Raw genomic sequence first — 17,193 nt, 5'->3', positions numbered from 1 at the left:
GACAAGACAAAGCTCGGCTTATCTGGAGTTATTCGTATCGGAGATTTTCCCCCGTATCTCGAGTGCTTCGTATCGGACACTTTTCTCCCAATCACCAGTAATGCTTCACATCAGACGTACGAGTATCCCAAGTCTTTCTTCGTTACGCACCTTTCCCTTTATTCTCTTAGCAAAAGAATAATGTCCAGCCCATGCTTAATTTCATAGCAAAACTGACATCGCATTGAAGTCAAGTTTGAATGTTTTCGCTGGGAGTTGAGCCATTCGAGCAACGTCTTAAACACCTGTTATTACATTTGCATGTTCAATCTACAAGCCCATCAGGACACATTTGTAACAATAGACAGTCATCCTTAATTAGATTGCAAATATTCTAAACGTTTCGATGTTGGAACACACTTCCAATCCTGTTATGCAAGCTTTTAACTCTTTCAATAATAATAACTCAGTCCTGACATTTATTGTACGTTCCATTGAATGTTTAAGCGTATTAATGAAAATTAGTGATACAAATTTTCTCGTAAGCAAACAACAGACTACTTGTAAACATCTTCATACTAGGCTACTGAATTATATTTGTGGATTGGAGTTTCGAAGACTCCAACACCCTAGGACCGGGTACTGCAAGTTCTATTATTATGCCTACGATTTAGGTTTCTTCATTAAAATTATGAGATGCAAAATGATTTATGAATACCACGCACTGTTTATGCGGTTTACAACCTGCGCATATAATTAAAATAATATCTGATCATTATTCACATCCGCACGGTCGCTTTTACAATTATGGCTGCAGGCATCAAGCTCATGAATATATTGATTCATTTACTTAGGATCATAATCTTTTTGCGATATTCTACTATGTTAGCAACGAGGGATTACTCGGGCTGCACTATTTAATAATATCTATGACATCAATCACATCATTTAGTAATGTAAATAGGACTAACCTAGCGGCCATTATCCCTGCGTTGCTGTTTCTGCCTCAGTCCCTGGCTGTGCCGCTCTTGCTGCCTGCCCAGCGTTGCCAGATGGTATATTTCTATACCAGATTTCACAAATCTGGTATTTTCAGAAGGTGTCTGGTATGAACATTTTAGATCTGGTATATTTGCCTAAATCTGGTATTTTTCTGGTATTTTCTGACTTACTGCAAATTTACTGCATTAAGTTCCACCTCTGCTGAAGTTTGAATTTCCTCCAACGTAGGCGTGGATTATATAGATTACCATCAGAGTGGCGCGACTAGAGGTTTCCCGCCATTTTTGGAACCGCAAGTTTACCGCTTGATAAAATAACCCCAATTTAATTGTTAACATTTAACACAAGTGCTTAGTGCAATATGAGCACGAAAGTGATGATCCTCGATTGATTACTGATCAGTGATGAACTGATGATATGGCCTAGGACGAGTGAGGATGTCGAAACGATCTCTGCGACGCAAGCTCCACCATTTTTGTTTGTTGGTTTTGAATTCTCGAGTGCCACTTATTGGAGTGCCACTTGAATTCTGGGGTGCCATTCAACATTTCACTGATCTTGACAATTATCATCCATTCAGGGAAATGGCTGCCTACTGCATCACTTGTCTACTTTGACTTGTCTCCAAAGCATTTGTGGTGCAAGTGTTCTCACAAGTCACCTATGTGAAAAACAAGCAACGGAATAAAATGTCAACTACTGTACTGGAGTCCCTTATTCGGACCAAAATCTATCTGCTCAACCGCAACAAGTGATCACACCAGAAATGTTAGATTAATGCAATATGCAAGCATGTACGAAAATAAGCAAAATGAAGATGACCTGTTTCCGTGGCTTGCTCATGTTGAGGGAAGAGGAAAAAAGTGCCACAATGACACTGATAAAAAAGGAAAAAGTGTCAATGTAATCAAACACAGGAAAAGAAAAGTGTCAAAATTTTCCAAACAGAGGGGAAAAAATATAACGTGTTCAATTTGGCTAATTATCGTCAAGCCAGATAACTGCACAGTACATAAGATAATTTTTTTCTAACTAACGTTTCTGACGAATAGTTTTATTAAATTTGGAGGTATTAGTCTGTTTTTGAACGATAGAATTTCTGGCATATTTCTGGTATTTTGAGCTAGGCAATCTGGTATTCTCGCCAAGAAAAAACCTGGCAACACTGTGCCTGCCGACCAACTTTCAGTGTCAACCCAGCCGTGTAAGTGGGTGTAGGTCGCCGCTTTAGCTCTTTGCAGTTCACTCTTGGCGTCCAGAGTGACGTACAAGTTAGGTGGTAGGTACAACGGAAATTCCAAACATAACTACTCTACCCAAGAATTGAACCCGATAATTTGTATTGCCTGATTGAATGCCAACACATTCATTATAGTTTGTGTACCACAGTAGCCTTAAGGTATTTGCATCACCGCAACTGTTTAATAACTCGAATAAACAAAAGTTCAAGAAGAGTTAGTTAACAGCTGCGGCGGTCTCCGAGAAATAAAACGGTGAGTCGTTACAACTTACAACCCATGGTTGAATTAATACATGTTACAACCTGTCCTTTCGCACTCTCTTGAAGGCAGCGTCTAATTCATTCACGCCTAATAATTCCAAATTTTTTGTTTCCTCGCCATTTTAATATTAATTTAACCGAGTTTAATTTTAGAGAGAAATGTGATATGAAAATTCGAGCAACTGGCTGCTTGAATTGTCGTTTATTCATGACCAAATAATATATCATACCTACCTACCTGCGACCATGTGCCATTTTATTAAGTCTTTGGACGTTTTAGTTACTAAAATGCGTAGGAATTCGCTGTGGTGCTTGTTTATAACATATATTCTTAAATGGACCCAACAAACTTTGCTCTTGCAGCTCTCGTCGATAAAATAAGTTGATGTACGGGGACACGAATTTTCTGCATTTGACAAGAAGAGAATTGGAGCTTCAACATATTCTTAGTCATATTAACTTGAGTTAAGTTTGCAGGTGCTTGCTTTTACCTGCGGTATGGAAGGCGGATGCGGGATAATAAGCGTGATGGCATTTTTAAACCTTTGTCATTGATGTAGCCTGCTGAAATCAAGAATACAGGTGTTTTCTATGAATTATTGGTGTGTAGAATTTATCTACTAACGGTATTAAGTTTTATTCTTCACCGATACGTAGATATGTATTGCCGGCCGCGCTCACTATGAAAACTTTAAACTTGGATCAACCATGCGCGATTGTGGCTCGTATTTTCTAAATTGATAGCTTAAGCCCCTATACTATTGTCTGTGAGAGAAATTGTCATATTGGGTTATGCGTTCCCTACAAAATATACCGAATCTGTCGGACTGTTTTAACATGGGTAATGTGATCGCAACCGACTTGTGTGTTGTAGTCTTGTTACTTGTATTTTATCGGTCTATCTTGTACCACTATCAACTGCTGATAGTGATAAACTGTAGCAATTCGCGCTCGCTCGACAACTCCATTTGAAGCGTTTCCACTTCATTCAGTGCCAAGACAAGGGTTACTAGAAGTTTTGTACCACGCTCAAATACCACATCTCATGCTCTGCGACTTGAGCTGTTTACTCTTGTAATTGTTTTCTAATTAAAAAAGTGAATCGGCCATTTTATCGATCCTATCATTTTGTGTCACTTATGCGGCTACAGCAAATTATGCAGCGTCAGGTATAACTGATGAGTCAGCCTTGAGCCTGCATTTATGAGATTCGCTGCTGACGTGATCGCTTATATACTCTCAGGGACGATTTCATCCTCAAACTTTCGATCAAGTACGTATGAGAACGACCAACAGCCTTCCCACGATATCTTACAACGAAGGAACTGATGCGTCGAGCTTGTGCGCCGCTAAAGAGCACGGAATCCCTGTTATTTTTTTTTACTTTTTAGTATTTTTTCGTACAAAATACTTCGAAATTTTCGAAGACTGTGATGCGCTGCCACAAGTTTTCACTTTCTCATGCGATTCTGCGCCCGATTCTTTTTATAATAGTTCGTATAATCTCTCATTGCCCGAATTGCCTCGTGCTATAGACAGTTGACAACGTTGATAGTTCATCAGGAGAACTGATAAAGCTCTGTCTAAATCGTATCCCGCTTCGTTGTCTGACCTAAGGCGATATTTTCGGTGAGATGAGGCTTTGTTCGCCGCATTTCACGCGTTTGCCGGGGTTCGTGAACACTGAACACGTCACAGGAAGCGTGTCTTCGTAGTCGTGTCGAGGGTGACTGTTCTGTTCCGCACGACGCTCGAGGTAGTTTTCTTGATGTGTTTGATGGTCGACTCAACAGAGTATGTTATTTTTTAGTAATGCATGGAAAAAATATAATTTCATGCATTTGTTCATATTAAAATATCCACGAGTAACCCTAAAATTAATTATTCTGGCATAATTCTAAGCTTTTCAAGCTAAAACTGCTTGCGATTGGCCCAAATGAATTGATATGCGAATTAGGTGGATACCGTGCAATTTAATTCAGCTTTTATAAAGTATCGCATATACGTAATATATCACTATACACGCGTATATGATCAGAAATAAGAGCATTGCCATTTGTCCTTTAACCTGATATTCCTGACTTGGTTGAGTGGCAACTTAACTTTCTTACGTTAATAAGACAGCATTTCTCTAGACTTTCTTACGTTATTTTCGTTTATGTTTACGATAGTTGAGATTTTTTTTCTCGTACCAACTAGATTTTATCTTTTTATCGTTGTTCTTATTAAATATTTTGTCGAGTTTCAGTTCTAGTACGTGTCACATATATTTGATTTTATTATTCCAGATGTGCGTGAAAGTGATGAACGTTAGTGTTGCGGCACTTTACTCTTGCCTACTTAGCATTGCTGTGTTCCATATGCAGCGATATCTGTATACCACATCCTGTACAATGGTTACCCGAGTGATATGTAGGCTATGGGATCAACAACTGCGATAAAGTACCTAGCTGCTTTACAAGCTCGCGGACAAGTATACGTATATACAGGGGATAGAGTGATAGACGAAATGAGGAAAACACCTTAGAAATCCATAAAATATATTTTGATACGGTGTAGGTGCGCCTTATGTGACAATTACAACTTCAATTATCCGAGGTATTGATTCATTCAAATTGTGGATTGTTTCAAAAGAAATTTTAACCCATTCTTCTGTTGAAACTCGTTCCAGATCTTTTAAATTAAGACGATATCGGCGGGAATCGATTTCGTTCTTTCATTTCTAAAATCAAAAATGCTCGATAATACTCGGGTCTGGTGATTTTGATGGCCAAATGAGATGCTCTACTGCATTAGAATGTTCCTCGTGCCATTTTGTAACAATTCCAGCTGTATCGGTTGGGGCATTATCATCTTGAAAGATGGCGTTCCCCTCAGGAAACAGTGCTGGAGCCATTGGATGAACTTGATCTTTCAAAATTCCTAAATAGTCACGGCTGTTGATTCTTCCATGAAGGGAAATCATTGGTCCGCCGGATATCCAAAAAATAGTACCCCAAATCATCACAGATCCCCCGCCATGTTTTACAGTTGCGAAGAGGCAGTCGGGATTTAATGACTCTTTCGGCTGTTTCCAAACGTAAACTCGGTCAGAGGTTGGAAATAAAGTAAAGTGTAAACGATGATTCGTCAGAGAAAATCACATTTTTCCACTGCCCGAGAGAACAACTCTTGAGGGTTTTACGCCACTATGAACGCTTTGAAGCATTTGTATTTGAAACCAGCAGAGGTTTTTTAATTGCAGCTCTTCCATAGAATACAGATTTGTGCAGCTCTCAGCGGACAGTCTTTATGGAAACTGGGTTCTGTTATATAGGTGTCCAATGAGGCCTGCAGGAATTTCAACAGCCGTGCTGTTTCGATTGTCCCTCACAATTCGATTTAGGTACCGACGGTATCTATGAGACAACTTCGACATTCGGCCAAACCTGTACTGTGCTGAGGACGCTTTTCCTTCTCTTTCAAAAGTAGTCATTACTTATGAGACAGTTCCTCTAGAAACGTCAAGCATTCGGGAAGATTGTATGCCCGTATGGGGCACCAATTGTTGGTGCAGAGTGACAACATTTTGGCCTCTTTGAATGTCATTGAGGTTATAGCATTTATAGGTTATAGGTTTGGTTATAGATACAAAAATTTATCAAAAATATTTTTGCAAGGGTAAAATACAAGCAACAATAAAAAATGAAACGTAAAAATATGTCATATTTTCATTGTTTATAACATGTTCAAATATTACGATATCAAAATATGAGGGGTTTCCCTTATTTTGTCCAACCCATGTATATATGTTACTAAAATGCATCTGTGCATTTTGTTATTAAAGATAGTTTTTTACAATTTGGCTTTCTGTTCCCATATCTTAGCATTGATGTATAGGTAACTCTACTAGCCATAAGTTACTTATATTTTTCCGTAATGGTGACATGTTCACACAAAAATTTTTTCGCTAAATTATGTATGCTTTACACCACGGCCTTGTCTCGTGCTCTCAGTCGTTCTGCACAATAATCACTGCTTATGAATTACCGCATATTGCGACATGTCCAACTTTAGCCTTGCTTATAAAATGTTATTACGACGAAACTTTCGATATGGCCATGCTGATGCTGCAGTACTTAACGTTGTACTCAATCTGCTTTGTTTTTTTTTATTTACTCGGTATGATCATATATAACTTGTTGCAAATGTTGTCTTAGACGCTAACTGACGTTTTTGTATTTTCAAATTAGACTTATTTTCTTTTGTGTTATGCTGTGTTATTTCGCATGCCATTAAAAGAATGGGTCCGTAATCATAGAGTGATCCAATCGACAATAGTGTTACTGTGTTAGTGTATTTTTTCAGTGTATTTTTGTTGTATTTTGAAATACGCTAACAGATGTGATAGTGAATTATTTTAATAGTGTATTTTTTCATTTTTTCCCCTTGGCTCAAAGACTGAAGCTTTATTTTTAGAGTTAAATCTTATTTTATTACCAAGTATTAAACTTTAAATATGCATTTTAATTTAAAACATTGTGTGCTTCATAAGTTTTATTCTATAGCCGCGACGCTGTTTTTGAGTGGCGATTTAGACACTTCCTCAATGCTGTTGTGCTGCACGTTGCAGTAAACCCCCTTGCGTCTTACAGGAAGACGTTCAGAAACAAGCCGTCTTTGAGACTCTCAAGGTTATACCTCCATGCTGTTTCCTAAATAGCGTGCTGTACCTTTGCATTAAACTCAGAATGAAAATACCTTGTTTAAAAAAATCAATAATGCAGAATCTTGTTCTCAAGTAGCTTGAAGTATATTCTAGCCTAACCATACAGGTTCGGTCTACTAAATTTTGTTCCTTTCGTTTGATGAAGCAGATGTTTGTAATCTAAGATATCGTCATTGATAATGTACAGGTGGATACCATCTCAAGTACGTTACATTTATTTGCTTTATTATGTGACTGTTTGAGGCGTTGGCATTGCTTACGTTTTCTACCCATTCACTTGAGTGCATTCGAAAGTTGCGGTATTTGAGCATCTTCGCTATGAGTCACAGTTGCTATATAGATACGCCGATGGGCATGCCTAACTTCGATGAAAGCTGCTGTACAGGGGCGTCTGCAAGTAAGACCTTTTACATTACAAAAAGATCGAAGAGATCGACACTTTTTTCTGCTCTGTTTGTTTTTAAATTTTTGGCCTTTCAACACACTCGTGTGCATGTCTCCAATTAACTCTGTTGTTGTTTGACAGTGCGTTGTCAGGTCTAACCTTGTGTGAGGCCAGTTAATTTTTCCCTACTTAGTTTGTAGTACCAAAGAAAGTTTACTGAAAAAATTTCTTTCCGTTTGAGTATTGGTAGTCTAATTAGAACCCATCGAACGGTTTTCATTGTACAAGTACCATAAGAGGTCTCAGTTTGGATATTGGTGAACTGAACCCATCCGAAAGGCAAACTTTCATCGGCGAAAGCATCACTTTTCGCCATTAAAACAACTTGACTGAATGCAGTCAAATCCGCTACTCATCGTTTGCTTGTTCACACAAAAATGTTAAGGCGTAACGGCTCCGTGACTTGCGTCTTCTTGATATGCATTTACTATTATCAGCCAGAGCGCTATGGGTTTTGCTTAAGCGATGAACTTGGGGCCTATTTCATTTAAACAGGATTTTACTTGCATATTGTTATCTCATTTTTAAATATTAAAAATTTCATCGGAAATCTAATTAGACTTAGAGATGGAACTTTTGTTTAATATATGACCATCTTTTCGCCACCGCTTTCTCTCTCGATGTCTAGTGTACGTCGTGCTTTCACCGAGTTCATCTACACGCGGTTGTGACCATCCATTTGGTCTGCTGCTCAAGCAGACTCTATGCGCTCATGCCCTTTTGAGTCACCGACACATCTTGCGTGCGCTAAAGGCTGCGCGCTTATGCCGGTCGCTGTTCGCTTGTGTAATGGAATTTTTTGTCAGTTGACTGCCGACTGCCCAGAACCATGCACTCTCTTTCAGCGTATTTCTGTTTGGATGGTTGAGTGTTACTGAAGCTTCCCACTGTCTGGGGATTAATGTCTCACAACTTGCAGAGTAGATCAAGTTTCACTGTTTTGCCCAGACCTCTCTCGACGACGGCACTTATTCTTGTCTTTCACCGCCTATGATAAATTACTGCCTTCAGCAGATTCCTGATAAGGTTTGATAGAAATCATCAAATTAAGTCAGCTGTACCAATAGTTTTATGCTATTTAAACTTCTTTGCTCATGTCATGTCCTTGCATCGCATCTGGTCATGTTTTTAAATAATTGGTATTTAATATTTTTAATTTAAACGAATTTTCTTTTGGAACAAACTTAATTAAATTCGTTTATAATTTTTCTTCCTAATTCAGTCTATGGCTTTCAGTACAATTAATTACAGTGGCACATGATTTTACCGAGTCCGCCTTGCATTGATTTAGAGCGGGTTAGGGGCGTGTATTTCTATGCATCATTAGAACGCCATTTGAGGGTTTGGTTGCTCATGGATCATGTTCATAATGAGCGGAGAAAGAAGGGGAGACATAAGGATACATATAATCAATTTGTTGCATCACGTCACGACACAAGAAACTGGAGTCATTATAACAGTGCTGGGCAGGATTGCGTCTGATATAATGGCAAGATATCGCCTACTCGACTTGTACGTGACACACTATACTCTATTTCACACTCGGATTGCTCAGATGTTTACGTCGGTGTTCTACGCGGTTTGTCGTGTTAGCTTAATGCGTTGTGAAACGACTTGCGCATTGTTGAGCTGGCTAGTTCTGTTTCTTCATTGTATAATTTTAATTTGTACTTAATCTCTTGAAGCCAGATAAATAATTGATTGTCAGCAACAAATTGTCTTAAACTCTTGTGTGTATCTGCATTGACATCGAAAATTATCATCGAATATTGCCTCTCATTGAGTATATACAATCTGTATATACAGGGTGTTTCAGAATTAAGTAACCCTTTTAATTTGTTAATAAATAAAAAACTAAGAACGTTATGAATGTGTTTTTTGAAGGATCCTTGTTTTGAAATGGATCCTGTAATCACGTTGAACTTCTGTTATTGACATCGTTATTGACTGTAGCGATAATTTTTGTTCTTTCTTCTTTGCTGTAGCGAATCATGATGAAAATTTAAGGCTTGATAATTAAACACAAATTTAGCAAGCTATACAGGGTAATGACGTAACTATGATGCAATATTACCATGAAAATGTTCTTCTTTTAAATAAAACAAGTTTCAACTTCATAACGTTCTTAGTTTTTTATTTATTAACAAATTAAAAGGGTTACTTAATTCTGAAACACCCTGTACTCAATAGCTGTAATCTTGCGCAAACTAAGACCCGTTCTCATTTTTGTTTTAGCATTGAATAGTTAAACTTATCTTGTGTAGCTTAACTACATAACTATTGTAAATTTTGTTTTGCTTATCTGCGTAACATTAATGTAAGTAGCTCAGAAAATCGAATAAAGCTTGCATCGTCATCATTCACTCTTTGTCCGACAGAACTTTAATGAAGCGCGCTCGTGGAAGTGATATTAATTACTGAATGTTTACTACATTGCCCTTATGACTGCACGGCTGCCTTGTGTAAATGAACGCTCTTAACTTGCATTATTATTTCAGCAGGTGCGTGATTGATTGTGTTCTTTTCCGACAATTGTCGAGGGTGTTGCTAGTTTGGTCCTACCGCCACACGTACAAAAATGACGCATTCCACCTCGGAAAGAACTCATTACCGAAATTTGCAAGGATGTTAAATAGAACAATCTTTTCTAGTTTTCAAATAATACTATAAGCCTACTGATTATTAATTTCTCTACATTTTATTCATAAGCATATAGATTATAACAATATAACGCTGTAGTTCTCAGCTCACTCTCACGTTGCAAGAACGAAATTAATCCTATGCATATACGGTGCCACCGGCGAGGTCATCATCATGCCCACTGTAGTGTATTGTTGATGCCAGTCTCTGATGCAGAGGAACGTTCTGGTGCCATGCTTTCAAAATTCGCTAAGTGAACGTAAGTACTTACGCTCTATTTTCATGTCTATGCTTGGTGGATTTTGCTTGAAAGGCCGTCAATGATTGGCTGATGAACTTACGATCTCTTAACTTTTTTTTTTGAAAGTATAGATCCTGAAGGCGTGGGAACGCTGGTCGTGCCCGCCGATTCCATTGAAACTTCCTCAGCCCCTCATTTTTTTTCACGGGATGTTGACATCCAATCAGTTTTGTTTATCAGCAAAACTCTGAAGTCTCTTATGCAAGTGGAATTTTTTTGGAAAAGGCTATCTGAAACAGAAATTATTATCGAGTTGATGAATCGTAAATGTTATAATCAAAACTCTCTGAAATCCATCGCAATTTTACCATCTTTATTCTTTTCTATCAGCAAGGTTTTATTCTAATAAGCGATGAAGGAGCTAGAGCATTGACAGCAGAACTACCAGTACTAGGATAAAATTCGGCATAGATGCTTATTTCATTTTAGTCGGTTTTGGTTGTAAGAATTAAGGGGCGCAAGATGTGACCACTGACAACCCGACGTGTTGAGAATCCGTCCTGAACGGATATGGAGTCGTGCGTAAATGCGCATATACTTACGCACTGGGAAGGTCAACACACGAGTGTTGTGTGAGAGTGCATGTGGTGGCATTGGCTGTTTGTGGTTTTGTAGTTTCTTATCAGGCTTGCAAATGACGACACTCTTTGACCTATTATTTTACTGGTGATACAGTAGCAGTATTACCACAGTAGTACTAGGATCACAGTTAGAATTTTGGTTTAAAAACCTCTGTTAATAAATCTTAATCATATAGTTACGCTTATTTGCGAAAAATACGATCCCGTTTTTAGGAGAACTTGTACTGCAGTGACTACAAATTCTCACTGTGAATTTGTTCAGTATGATTTATATTAAGTTAAATAAATTTAACAAATTTATTTTATGAAATCACTGAAAACGAATGAATATTTAGTTTCACTAATTCGATAGAATGAGAATAGAAGCTTTTTACAGTCTATCATAATAAAGGCGAAAATATATCGATTGAAGGACCCACTGAAATCTCTTAACCCTTCTAACTCAGTGTGAATGTCTCGCTACTGTTGATAAACATCCCTATTAATATTAATATTGTTCGCATGTAATGTTATTGTGCTGTGTCACGGTTACAGCTCCTCTCACTGTCAGAGTTTGTGGTTCCTTCATCATACGGCGCTCGCATGACGAACATCCACTGGCATGACGCAATCCGCGTCTCTCGCTGCTATCACGGCGCAAAAACAACTTTCTTCAGACAAAACAATTGGAGATGCTTAGCAGTCAGTATTTAAGAATCACTTTCTTCATCAGTGCTCAAAAAATGAACGTTCGAATGAAACATAATGGGACTTGTCTAAAGTCTTTTTCAATGGATATTTTTCTTTTCAAATGCTTCCAAGTGTTCGCGGAAGAAATTATTCGAAATTGTGTTGAATTTCTTTCCCATCGAACTTCACTTGGGAACGAAAAAAAACGTAGGTTTTCAAGTCACGTTTAGTGAGAAAGATTTGCAATTTAAGAAAAGTTTATTTACAAGAAACCTTTCTTTCTGGTGGTATTTTAGTTGAAAATCTGTCAACCATAAAAAATGAATATTGCCAGTTTTTCTACGATATATACTGTTAACTGAACGTTTCCATTCAAACTCTAGTTCTCATATGTGTTATTGGTGACCAATGTTCGTACTTATTAATGACGACGCGGGATGAGGTGGAAGAAATATGTACTTTTGTGTTCCGAAGCACAGGCGCTTGATAATGAGTTGAAATTTCTACGACCGTCTACTGTGAAGTGACATCGCAGGTTCCTGTGTAGGACAATGACTTTAACTGTTCCAGTCGTCGATCACTTACCCGATACGGTATTCGTGAGAAGTTCTGCTCGCCTTTGACCCGCCCATAGTTGCGGCTACCCTAACAAAATTTAGAGTCGCCCCAGCTTCTGGTAATCCAAATCAGAAGCTGCCGCGTCTGTAAATTTTCACTGGGTAACGGAGGTTTTACTAAGTCAATATTTCGATGTGTTTGTGAAAAAACGACCTGAGAAAGGGAGTTTTAATTGGTTGTATTGTCTACTATAGTCAATACAATACATCGCGCTACTACAGATATTATGCTAACTGGAACATTTCAGGACATACGAGTATATATAAACTGTATGAAAAGGAATAGTCTCATCTGAAGTTGCTCACTGCAACATGCATATATACCATGGAATAATTAATATGTGCAGCTGTTTTAATGGCGCATAGTGATTAAGACAGCTTCTTAATGACAGTCGTCAATCATAAGGTAACCTGGGATGTGTACACTCGGTTAAATAAATCATTTCTCTGGTCCCAGGATATGTTCTCCTATACGTTATAATATTCGGAAATAATATGCTCGTCCCTTCTTGTCACAGTTACTCATATATCACACGATCGAGCACTGACAACGCAAAGTGCGGCGGTAGTGTAAAATATAACTGTACATGTATATTATACCTGCTCCCGTACCCTGCATCCGCACCGACAAGTGCCCATACGTCGACTAAAAAAAAATTATATTATTTTCTGTTAAATTTAATTCGATGCCAAAATAAGTATCTAACATTAGAATGAAGTATGCAATACTTCAAATAAACTACATATATGACAATTCTCACTTACTTTTCATTGTAAAGTCCTGCCCATAATATTTAATTGTCGCTTTATTTCACATTAAAAGCGAATATTAAACACATTACCACAAAAACCTTTCATATTACCACATTTTTTGTCAAAGACGTAACATTTTAATCTTAATCATTCTTTAAATTTTAAGAACGTTTGTCTAATCGTAAATAGATTTGTCCAGGTGGAATAAGACCTCTGATCATGCTGCTTGGGCCAAAAGGGAAAATTTCTCATCTCTGGGATTCAAGAGCAAAATATATGAATTATCAAGTAAAAATAAAAATCACAATAAGTATCAAAGGAGAATTAAAATGTCAAGTATCTTTTTCTTTATAAAGTTTATATTTATCTTCTAATCGTCATTAAGTGATGGATGCACATTTATTGTAAGCAGTTAATTTCTATACCCTATCGTGGTAAGTGGTGAAGCAATGGAGAAAGATGCTGAGAACATATGCAGTATTAACGTATTTTCTGCGTTCCTAGAATATACGGCTTTCTTATACTTCCCATAGAAAACGGCAACGACTGTCTCTTCGTTGTTCATGTAGAAGATATAAAAAGCATTAAAGTTGCGTGAGATCTCTCGTTAGCAATCTATTTTATGGGGGTAAGTTACAGTGATCGATTCACAACTCCCAGACGTCTAATATAATGAAGTGTCAAGCTAAATTTCTTCCATGCGCTGAAGGAGCTGCCAGCCTGAAATTAATGTCGCTAATGCAGAGGCTTGGGCCCCTTATTTGCATGCGTTTATCTCGTTAATTGCCTCTCAAGCTTAGTAAATTATACGTTGAGGTGGTTTTTGACCTCCAAAGCATTCCCTCTGAACTCTTTAGGGTTTTAATAAGGATATTCAGGGTTTCCTTTTAGCATTTACTTTCCCCAAGTTTTCTGTTGTTCCATTCTCAAGCATTGGACAAGTATCACACCGACTTGGCACTGGAATTTCTGATTTGAAAATACTTCTCGTTTCAGTAAATTAGGAAACCCAGTCAATGTGTTGACCAATAAACTACACTCCTGCGAAGAGTGTTACTCTAATATTTTACTCATTCATTTGGTGAATGATTTTTTTCATATTTTTTTTTTGTTACTTCCGGTTCTGTATAATAGACTTTAAGCACAAATGAACTGCATTGCCATTAGTTCGACATTTCTCTGCTTCTACTTTCATTCAACGTTGTTTGGCGCGCTCATTGCTTCTCTTTATTAGTCGATGTCCCACTCGCATCTTTATTCCTTATAGGAAACATCTTGACCAGACACTCGGGAAAAATCCCTGCTTGGAACGTATGTGTGCGCAAGCCCTCCATGGAAAACCTGTCCTGGCGAAGAGCCAAGACGCTTGCCCGATGTGAGCTCCTCGATCTAGCTTGTTTATTTTTCGTCGTTATTTTCTTAGTTGAGGCTCAGCAAATTCTGTTGTAGGGTCTAGGTCAGTGGTTCCCAAACTTTTTGTGATCTAGTATCACTTGGATATGCCGCACAGTCAGCGTGTTTTACTAATACTACATGTTAGCTGCGAATGTGGTGTATTGTATTCATCTATCCGAATGTGCCAATTATGAATAATCAGCGCATTAAGGAATTGTATTGCTTGAATTGAACGGTACGCCACTTGGGCTAATTGAAAGGTTTATGGTAACATTAGAAAATCATTGCCCAGTATTTTGTTGTAAGCAGTATAAATTTCTCTGAACTAAAGAATAAGTGAAAGTCGATCCTGATCCTGAATGCGTTTGCGAACCTCCTGGAAATCCTCTCGCATACCATCAGTGGTACGCGTACTATGGGTTACGAATCACTGATCTAGACCTAAGTAATTGCTAGCATAGTAAGTGTTACGAAGATCGTGAATTGTAGGTTAACGACCGCTCTTGGCTACATTTGAAATGAAATATTACAATGTTGGGTTAGAGAGCTTAATGTACTGTATACACCTTCGGCATAACAGGCTGCTACAGGTACACTATACTGCAACACATTCTTCGCAGGAGTTGGGGATGTTCAGAAATGATTTAACTCCGGAATGAGTTATTCAAATGACTGGAATGTTGTCGCCTAGTACACCGGCCCGAGAAAGCTTGATGATGATGCCCACAACTCGCGACCACGTCTTCGCTGCTGCCCGAGGCTGTGTAGGGCGTGGCTATAGCCCAAACCTTCCTCTGCCTCACGCTTCGCTCCTCGACAGGGCCTCTTCCCGATGTCCGATGACGGTTTTAGCCGCCCTTAGAACGGCATATCCCTGTGACCTCATTGCAACAAGGCGCAACGCTGAAATTTTTAAGAATGCTATCCCTGAGATTTACTCCAAGTAATGTAAGCTCGTTGTGTCAATATGCTTAAATCAAGTTCAAACACAATTCTTTATTACGAGTTAAATCTCCATTAGTGAATTGATAGACCAAAATCGGCTGGAATAAAATTGCATTGAAGGCATATCACTGCCAATTGTAACGTTTCATCGCGTCACGACTCAAGCCATGAAATTAATTAATGAAATTAATGATTGCTTTTTTCATTCGTTGCTCGGAGCCTAGAAATACGCTTAATACTCCCTTGATGATGAAGTATCGGCTTGGAATTAGCACTGCCTGTTATGACCGAAGGCCTGGCCTCGACATCCTGGGGTGTGCCTTTTATCCAGGCTACGCTCCGGGGGTCAGCAAGGTGAGTTCCATTGACCCACTTGAGAGCATGAGAGGCTGACCCACTTGAGAGCTGAGAGGGTTGGCCAGAGGATAGGTCTTCTTAACTACCTGCCGTGTGGCTGCTGGCCCATGCTCTCCTTTCTTCGCTACTTGGTCATGGAAAAGTCTGCTTTTTCATTTCAAAATCAACCTACAAAATATAATGTAATTTAAATCCGCGTTTCAAATATACTTATATTGAGCACGGAGTATCAATGTTTGTTCATATTGGTTTTAACTTAAGTAGGTGCTGATTAAATAATCAATGATAAATATCGCCAATCGGTCGTGCAGTTGGACTCCGGAATTTAACGTTCATCCGCTCCTATATAGGTGAGCGGACTTCTAAAGCGATTGAATTCCGAACCGAATTGCTTGAAAGGACACAAGAAACGTCAGAAACTCAAAAAGAGCAAGAGCTTCTGAAAAATTCTCGATGAACTGAAAAACACAGCGATCTATAACACCAGCTATCGGCGGAACAGTGCTGTTTTAGTTGAGAATGTATGTTTGTGTTACGCTTGTGTTACGCCGACTTCGTAATTTTTGTCGACTTCAGAGTATCGACTCGGCTCAAACTTGGCGTATTTGTTGACTTGACGGTCCAATTTTACCTATCGCCAGTCTGGCAGCTCACTCGCAAAGCAGACCAAAGCAGATTTTCAGCGTGCATGCATCTGTCACCTTGATCTTATTCAATCTCGGCGATTTGTTTTTTTTTTTCAGCCAATTCATAGAACTTTCTCTCACCGTATTGGCCCAAGCGTCCTTGAAACGTACCTTGTAAGTTATCAAATTATATCCCTCAAGTTTTATTGCATGTTCGTCTACAGCTTTGATTTTCCGTAACTGCCTGTTGACGTATATAACGATGGGTTATAGGTATAGCTACATCATTAATCCGACCCACTACACAACAATTTCATGATTTACCAACAGCAAACACAAAGAAATCGTGGCAAGGCGTGTGCGTAGTGTACCTCAATAATGTATTAGGCGAAATAACTGCATGCACTGCGTGGCATATGTTCAGTATATAGAGCAAGGCTTCTCACCATAAACGTTAAGCACAGACTGCGTGTGCGTCGAATAGTATAGGCAAGTAAAGGCAAAACCCGTGCTGCCGCTCATTCCTTCCCAGGATATTTATTACATTGTAAAATATATGCTAGAATTATGATAATTCATGTCGGACATGGATTAATGAATACTTTTTATGTTTCCGTGTGAGATTATAAGAATCATTTGAGTGATTCTTGAACAAATTAACTTTCCCCGTTTTT

The 17,193-nt window shown here is 38.5% G+C and overlaps 1 protein-coding gene across 1 annotated transcript in view; it reads left to right on the top strand.

Moving 5' to 3' along the window:
• Positions 1 to 2,182: 2,182 nt before the first annotated feature.
• LOC108672472 overlaps positions 2,183 to 17,193 on the top strand; it is a 28,126-nt gene continuing 13,115 nt past the window's right edge. The window contains exon 1 of the mRNA XM_018160137.2: positions 2,183 to 2,474. The gene's annotated coding sequence lies outside the window, so the exon portion shown is untranslated. The remainder of the gene's footprint in view (positions 2,475 to 17,193) is intronic.

Source organism: Hyalella azteca, unplaced genomic scaffold (genome assembly GCF_000764305.2).
Source record: "Hyalella azteca isolate HAZT.00-mixed unplaced genomic scaffold, Hazt_2.0.2 contig7236, whole genome shotgun sequence".
In the NCBI taxonomy this organism is placed as follows: domain Eukaryota; kingdom Metazoa; phylum Arthropoda; class Malacostraca; order Amphipoda; family Hyalellidae; genus Hyalella; species Hyalella azteca.
The sequence above is the reverse complement of the archived record's forward strand: the minus strand, read 5'-3'. Positions and strand labels throughout refer to the sequence as shown.